The sequence below is a fragment of the Apium graveolens genome, chromosome 5 (genome assembly GCF_009905375.1).
Source record: "Apium graveolens cultivar Ventura chromosome 5, ASM990537v1, whole genome shotgun sequence".
In the NCBI taxonomy this organism is placed as follows: domain Eukaryota; kingdom Viridiplantae; phylum Streptophyta; class Magnoliopsida; order Apiales; family Apiaceae; genus Apium; species Apium graveolens.
Genome location: NC_133651.1, coordinates 70282512 through 70290452, shown reverse-complemented (window position 1 = coordinate 70290452; position 7941 = coordinate 70282512). Strand labels below are relative to the sequence as shown.

Below are 7941 nucleotides of genomic sequence, written 5' to 3'. Positions count from 1 at the left end.
AATCTCTTGTGAAGCGACGGTGGATCTTGAGATTTAGAACTTGCCATGCTAGCATAGGTTCATGTACATTGTGTATGATTAGTGGGTAACTCTAACAGTTTTATTTGCCCTATGTAATCAAAAGGAATAACTTGTGCTTAAATCGTTGTGTTGTCAATTTCTGTAGACATATAGGAACTCAACATAATTGATGACTATTCAACTTCTATCTTAATTGTGGATGCTTGGTAGAATGGTATTAGTACAATGAAAGTTGGCTTTTATCAGTTTCGTGTTATTCGATTAATGTCATCACTGTCACATGCTAAATATAATAACAATGGCTATAGAAGGAGGTAATAATGAAGTTGTGATCTCATGAGTGTTTTATTATTGATAATTTGAAGTGTTAGTTAAGTGGTTAATTAAGTAGTTAATTATAGTTAATATTTGATCAACAATTTTAAGTGTTATTATCTTAACATTGAGAAGTAATCATACATTGGTGAGTGAGTTTAATTAGACAATAATTTAGTCTGAGTCTCTGAGGGAACGAACTAGAAAGTATTCTATATTACTTGCGAACGCGTATACTTGCGTGAATATTAGTGCGTGTTTTCGCCCTAACAAGTTTTTGGCGCCGCTGCCCGGGGAACTCGGCGTATTTGTTTAGTTTATGTACTTACCATCATTGGTCATTAGGACTCAGTGATTAGGACATAGTAGTTACTTACTCTTTTCGGTTGTGTTTCAGGTACTTTAGCAAGCGTTTATGCAAACTCGTTCTCATGCTCGCAAGAGGACTTTAGATACAACTGAGGAGACAAACGAAGTTCTTGATATTCCGGAGAAGTTAGATTTTGAGGATTCGGATTCAGGCGCTGAGCAGAAAGAACCAGTAAACATAGGAGATCGTATTGTTCAAGCTGATCCAGCTCTTATGGATTTTTCTCGGCCTAAAATTGATGATATTTAGTCAAGCATCCTTCATCCGGCTATTCAAGCTAACACCTTTGAAATCAAGCCGGGCACTATTCAGATGGTGCAGAATTCTGTTTCTTTTGGAGGAGCGGCAACTGAAGACCCCAACATGCACATAAGAAATTTTGTCAAGATCTGCAGCACTTTTAAGTATAATGGCGTGACTGATGAGACTATGAAGTTGAGGCTTTTTCCCATTCTCACTGAGGGATAAGGCTAAAGACTGGTTACATTCTGAACCAGCTGGGTCCATCACTACGTGGCAAGATCTTGCGCAAAAGTTTCTGGTGAAGTTTTATCCAATGGCAAAGACTGCTGCTATGAGGAGTGCTCTTACTCAGTTTGCGCAGCAACCTACAGAATCTATGTGCGAGGCTTGGGAACGCTACAAGGAAATGTTGAGAAAATATCCACATCATGGAATGCCGGATTGGATGGTAATCACTGGTTTTTATACTGGTTTGGGGGCCCAATCTCGGCCCATGCTCGATGCAGCAGCTGGAGGAGCCTTATGGGCTAAAAGCTATACTGAGGCGTATAATCTTATAGAGACAATGGCTGCAAATGAGCATCAAAACCCAACTCAGAGGATGACGTCAGGCAAGGTCGCAGGTATTCTGGAAGTTGATGCAGCCACCGCTATTGCAGCCCAGCTCCAAGCGCTATCAATGAAGGTTGATTCTCTGGCTACGTATGGAGTTAATCAAATAGCTATGGTTTGTGAGCTTTGTGCAGGTTCTCATGCTACGGATCAGTGTTCTCTTGTCAATGAATCTGTTCAGTATGTGAATAATTATCAGCGACAACAGCAGCCTGTGCCAGCGACCTATCATCCTAATAACAGAAATCATCCAAATTTCAGCTGGGGGAATAATCAGAATGCTATTCAGCCACCATATCAGCAAGGGGTGAGGTAAACGGTTTAACCCACCTGGATTCCACCAACCACAGCAGTATGCTACAAGGCAATCATATCCTCAACAGGGAAGTGCAGCTGCACCTACTAGTGCTGATTTTGAGGAACTTAAGCTGTTGTGCAAGAGTCAGGCAGTTTCTATCAAGACCTTGGAAAATCAAATCGTCAATTAGCCAATGCAGTGCTTAATCATCAACCTGGCACTCTTCCCAGTGACACGGAAGTACCAGGCAGGAAGGAAGCTAAAGAGCAAGTCAAGGCTATTACCTTAAGGTCTGGAAAAGTAGCTGAGGATGAAAAGGCAAAAGAAGTAGAAGCTGAAGTTAGAGATGAAGAATCTAAGAAAAAGGAGAAAGCGGCGGAACCAAGGAAGACTACTGTTGAACATACTCTGCCTGAGGCTAATACAGGGGAGAAACAACTCTATCCTCCACCACCTTTTCCTAAGAGATTGCAGCAACAAAAGCTGGATAGACAGTTCAAGAAGTTTCTGGAGGTGTTCAAGAAACTTCACATCAATATACCTTTCGCTGAGGCTCTGGAACAAATGCCTAGTTATGCGAAGTTTATGAAGACTATTCTTTCAAGGAAGGTGAAACTGGATGACCTTGAAACCGTTGCTCTCACGGAAGAATACAGCGCTGTTCTGCAACAAAAGTTACCACCAAAACTGAAAGATCCAGGAAGCTTCACCATTCCTTGCACCATTGGCAATCTAACTTTTGACAAGTGCCTTTGTGATTTGGGAGCAAGCATTAATCTGATGCCCTTGTCGATCTTTAAAAAGCTGGATCTGCCTGATCCAAAACCCACATACATGTCGCTACAATTGGCGGACCGTTCCATTACTTACCCAAGGGGCATAGTTGAGGATGTGCTCGTCAAGGTGGATAAGCTCTTCTTTCCAGCAGATTTTGTTATTCTGGATTTTGAGGAAGATAAGAAGATTCCCATAATCTTGGGGAGGCCTTTCTTGGCTACTGACCGTACCTTGATAGATGTGCAAAAAGGGGAACTTACTATGCGGGTCCAAGATTAGGATGTGACCTTCAACGTATTCAAGGCAATGAAATTCCCTACAGAAGATGAGGAGTGCTTAAAAGTGGATGTGATTGATTCCGCGGTTACTTCGGAACTCGAGCACATGCTAATGTCTGATGCATTGGAAAAGGCCTTAGTGGGGGAATTTGACAGTGATGATGAAGATAGCAACGAACAATTACAATATCTGAACGCTTCTCCCTGGAAGCGAAAGCCGGACATACCATTTGAATCTCTTGCTACTTCTGACCTTAAGAATGCTGAAGGGAAGCTCAAACCATCAATAGAGGAAGCACCTACCTTGGAGCTCAAACCACTACCTGAACACTTGAGGTATGCTTTTTTAGGTGATTCATCTACGTTACCTGTTATTATTTCAGCTGACCTTTCAGGTAGTGAGGAAGACAAGCTCTTAAGGATTTTGAGAGAATTCAAATCGGCTATAGGATGGACCATAGCAGACATCAAGGGGATAAGTCCTTCATATTGTATGCATAAAATTCTGCTAGAGGAAGGTAGTAAGCCAACTGTGGAACAGCAACGAAGACTGAATCCCATCATGAAGGAGGTGGTGAAGAAAGAAATTCTGAAATGGCTAGATGCAGGCATCATTTATCCTATTTCTGACAGCTCGTGGGTGAGCCCCATACAATGTGTACCTAAGAAAGGAGGTATCACTGTGGTCGCAAATGAAAAGAATGAGCTCATCCCTACTCGAACAGTTACAGGATGGAGAGTATGCATGGATTATAGGAAATTGAACAAAGCCACAAGGAAGGATCACTTTCCTCTTCCATTTATTGATCAAATGCTTGACAGATTGGCGGGACATGAGTATTTTTGTCTTCTGGATGGTTATTCCGGGTATAATCAGATTTGTATTGCACCAGAGGATCAGGAAAAGACTACCTTCACTTGTCCATTTGGCATATTTGCTTTTCGTAGAGTTTCGTTTGGGTTATGTGGCGCCCCGGCCACCTTTCAGAGATGTATGATGGCTATATTCTCTGACATGATTGGAAATAACGTTGAAGTGTTCATGGATGACTTCTCCGTCTTTGGACACTCATATGATGAATGTTTGAATAATCTGCGTGCCGTACTCAAAAGATGCGTGGAAACTAATTTGGTGCTTAATTGGGAGAAATGTCATTTTATGGTGCGTGAAGGCATTATCCTTGGGCATAAGGTCTCTAGCAGGGGTCTGGAGGTGGACAAGGCCAAGGTGGGAGTCATTGAAAATATTCCCCCACCCAATTCTGTGAAAGGAATCTGTAGTTTTCTTGGTCATGCGGGTTTTTATCGGTGATTCATCAAGGACTTTTCAAAGATATCTAAGCCGTTGTGCAATTTGCTTGAGAAAGATGTGCCTTTCAAATTTGATGATGAATGTTTGGCAGCATTCGAGACTCTCAAGAAGAGTTTGATCACTGCACCAGTTATTACAGCACCAGATTGGACAGAACCGTTTGAGATGATGTGTGATGCGAGTAATTATGCGGTAGGTGCAGTTCTGGGACATCGCAAGAAAAATCTCTTCCATGTGGTCTACTATGCGAGTAAGACTTTAAATGGTGCCCAATTGAACTACACCACTACTGAGAAGGAGCTTTTGGCTATAGTCTTTGGCTTTGAGAAATTTCGATCTTATCTGCTTGGTACGAAAGTAACAGTATTCACTGATCATGCAGCTATTCGCTATCTGGTTTCTAAGAAGGATTCGAAGCCGAGACTCATTCGTTGGGTGCTTTTACTTCAGGAATTTGAGTTAGAGATCAAAGATAGAAAAGGTACCGAGAATCAAGTAGCTGACCATCTCTCTAGGTTGGAGAATCCCGATTCTACTTCACAAGATAAGACGTTAATCAATGAATCTTTTCCGGATGAGCAGTTGTTTGCAATTCAGGAGGAAGAACCATGGTTTGCAGATATTGTAAACTATCTTGTCAGCAATATAATGCCTCTTAATTTGACATCCGCGCAAAAGAAGAAGTTTCTGCATGAGGTGAAGTGGTATATGTGGGATGAACCATATTTGTTTAGACAGGGAGCTGACCAGATCATCAGGAGATGTATCCCGTTCTGTGAGACGGAGGGGATATTACGAGACTGCCATTCCATGGTTTATGGTGGACACTATGGAGGTGAGAAGACGGCAGCTCGTATTCTGCAAGCAGGTTTTTTCTGGCCTACTTTGTTCAAGGATGCTCATCAGTTTGTTTTAAGGTGTGATCGTTGCCAAAGAGTGGGAAATTTGTCAAGGAAGGATGAGATGCCATTAAATGTGATGCTTGAAGTCGAGGTCTTTGATGTGTGGGGAATCGATTTCATGGGGCCTTTTATCTCGTCTTGCAATAATCAGTACATCTTGCTGGCAGTCGATTATGTCTCAAAATGGGTCGAAGTTAAAGCTTTACCGACAAATGATGCGAAGGTAGTACTAAATTTTCTTCATAAGCAAATTTTCACAAGGTTTGGAACGCCTCGGGTAATCATAAGTGATGAAGGATCGCATTTTTGCAACCGTAAGTTCACTTCTATGATGCAGCGTTATAATGTGAATCATCGAGTAGCTACTGCCTATCATCCGCAAACAAATGGTCAAGCGGAAGTGTCTAACAGAGAGATAAAGCGTATTCTAGAGAAGGTTGTTTGTCCGTCAAGGAAGGATTGGTCTTTAAACCTCGATTAAGCTGTTTGGGCTTACAGAACAGCATACAAAACTCCACTAGGGATGTCACCGTTTCAGTTGGTGTACGGTAAGGGATGTCATCTACCAGCGGAGCTTGAGCATAAGGCCTACTGGGCATTGAAGAAATTGAACCTGGATTTAGATGCAGCTGGTAAGAAAAGAATGCTTCAGCTTAATGAACTTGATGAATTTCGACTTCAAGCGTATGAGAATAACAAAATGTATAAGGAAAAGGTGAAGAGGTGGCACGATAGGAAGCTACATCCTAAGTTATTTGTGCCAGGGCAACAAGTTCTTTTATTCAACTCTCGGCTCCGACTTTTTCCTGGGAAGTTGAAATCAAGGTGGTCTGGACCTTTTATTGTCAAAACTGTGTTTCCACATGGAGCGGTGGAAATTTTGAGAATGATTCGGACCAAGCATTCAAGGTTAACGGTCAGCGGTTGAAGCACTACTATGGGGACATGGCAAACCGAGAGGTGGTTAGTGCCATTTTGTTGACTACTTGAGAAAGGTACGGAATGTCAAGCTAATGACGAAAAAGAAGCGCTGCGTGGGAGGCAACCCATGAATTGTTGTTACAGGAACCCTTAGAAGTTAATAACCTATCCAAAAACACAAAAAAATCATAAAACAGGGGCTGAAAAAAAAAATTCCAGAGACCCTCTGCGCGCCCGCGCAGCTATGCTGAGCGGCCGCGCAGCTTGCTGCGCGCCCGCGCAGAAATGCTGAGCGGCCGCGCAGGGGTCGAGTTCCAGAAAATTTTTGGCAGTTCAGAAAAAAAAAACAAAAACAAAAACACAAAAACAGTTTTAGCCCATAAACCCACGAATTGTTCCCACTACCCCATCATTTTAACCCTTAATTCCCAAACCCTAATCTAATCCATACCCTATATATACATACACCTATCCTACATATCTCCCACAAAACTTCCTACACTTAAACCCTCTCACAAACATCAAAAATCAGTTCTTACACACTTCTATTCACGAATCAATGGCACCCAAGAGAGCACGCACTATTGACAGCAGCAGCACAGTTCCTACTGCTGATTCTTCGAGGGGCACTGCTGCAAGGCCTCGGTTAACTGACAGAGCTGCGGAGGAGGAGTACACTAGGCTGTTGGGGAAGCCGATTCTGAAGGAGAGGGGGTTTTTACCATCAGGGAGGGATGGTGAGTTGTTGCCCATGATTGCAGAGAAGGGGTGGATAGCTTTTTGTGAGTCACCCGAAGCAGTACCGATGAGCGTTGTTCGCGAGTTCTACGCGAACGCGAAGGCTGAAAAGAATGGGTTTTCTGTAGTCCGTGGGCTGACGGTTGATTATCATCCTGCGGCGATTCGCCGTGTGATTGGACAGCGAGAGAGGAAGCCCAAGGAGGAGAACTGGAATGAAAAGACTGCTGAGGATTTTGACTTGGATTTGATTTGTGCGACTCTCTGTCGACCGGGCACAGTTTGGAACCGCAGTCCAGCCAATAATGAGTATCGTCACTTTCCGGCGATCGCCATGAACAGGTATGCCCGTGCATGGAATGCATTTATATGTGCTAATATTTTGCCTTCTTCACATGCACACGAGGTCATAGTTGAGAGAGCACAGCTGTTGTGGGGAATTCTGAATGAGGAATACTATGTGGACCTTGGTGAGTTTATCTACCAAGGAATTCTGAAGTTTTTGAGGGGAGCAAAGCATATGAACATCCCTTATGCATCCACGGTTACGAAGCTATGCCGAGCAGTGGGAGTGAACTGGCCGGCTCATGAGCAGTTGCAGTTGCCAGCAGCTCCGATAGATTCTGGCACTCTGAATGGGATGCAGGAGTGGACCGGTGGTGAGCCTGAGGAGCATGGGCTGGGTTATCGTCTTCCAGGAGGGCGTCCAGCACGAGGTGCTACTATGGCTAGGCCAGGGCGTGGTGAGGCTGATTCGTCGAGAGCTCAGGAGGGTGCTGGGATGGGTGATGCCCAGTATAGGAGGCTTTCACGGCGGATGGATGCCATGTATGAGACGCAGAGTAGGTTTGCTCAGGAGCTCACCCTTGCGTTAGGGACTGCTTTTCGAGGCCTTGGAGCTGATATCTAGTGGCCAGTTTTTGGTGAGGACTCTGCATACCCGCCGCCTGATACTCCACCCGCTGAGGGTGATGATGATGATGACTCCGAGTAGGTATACCCTGTGTTCCTTTCTACTACTTTCACTGAGGACAGTGAAGATTTTTAGTTTGGGGGTGGTAGTTAAAGGAATATTGTGTGTGTGTCATTTAGTTGCATATTCATGATAGTTAGTTCATATAGTTGCATAATTTATGCCATATAGTTTTTTTATG

General features: G+C 43.5%; 1 non-coding gene across 1 annotated transcript; it reads right to left on the bottom strand.

Annotated features, from left to right (window-relative positions):
• Positions 1-1277: 1277 nt before the first annotated feature.
• LOC141662853 (small nucleolar RNA R71) lies at positions 1278-1384 on the bottom strand. The gene has a single exon (XR_012550949.1). It is a non-coding gene; the product is annotated as a small nucleolar RNA R71 (small nucleolar RNA).
• Positions 1385-7941: the final 6557 nt, after the last annotated feature.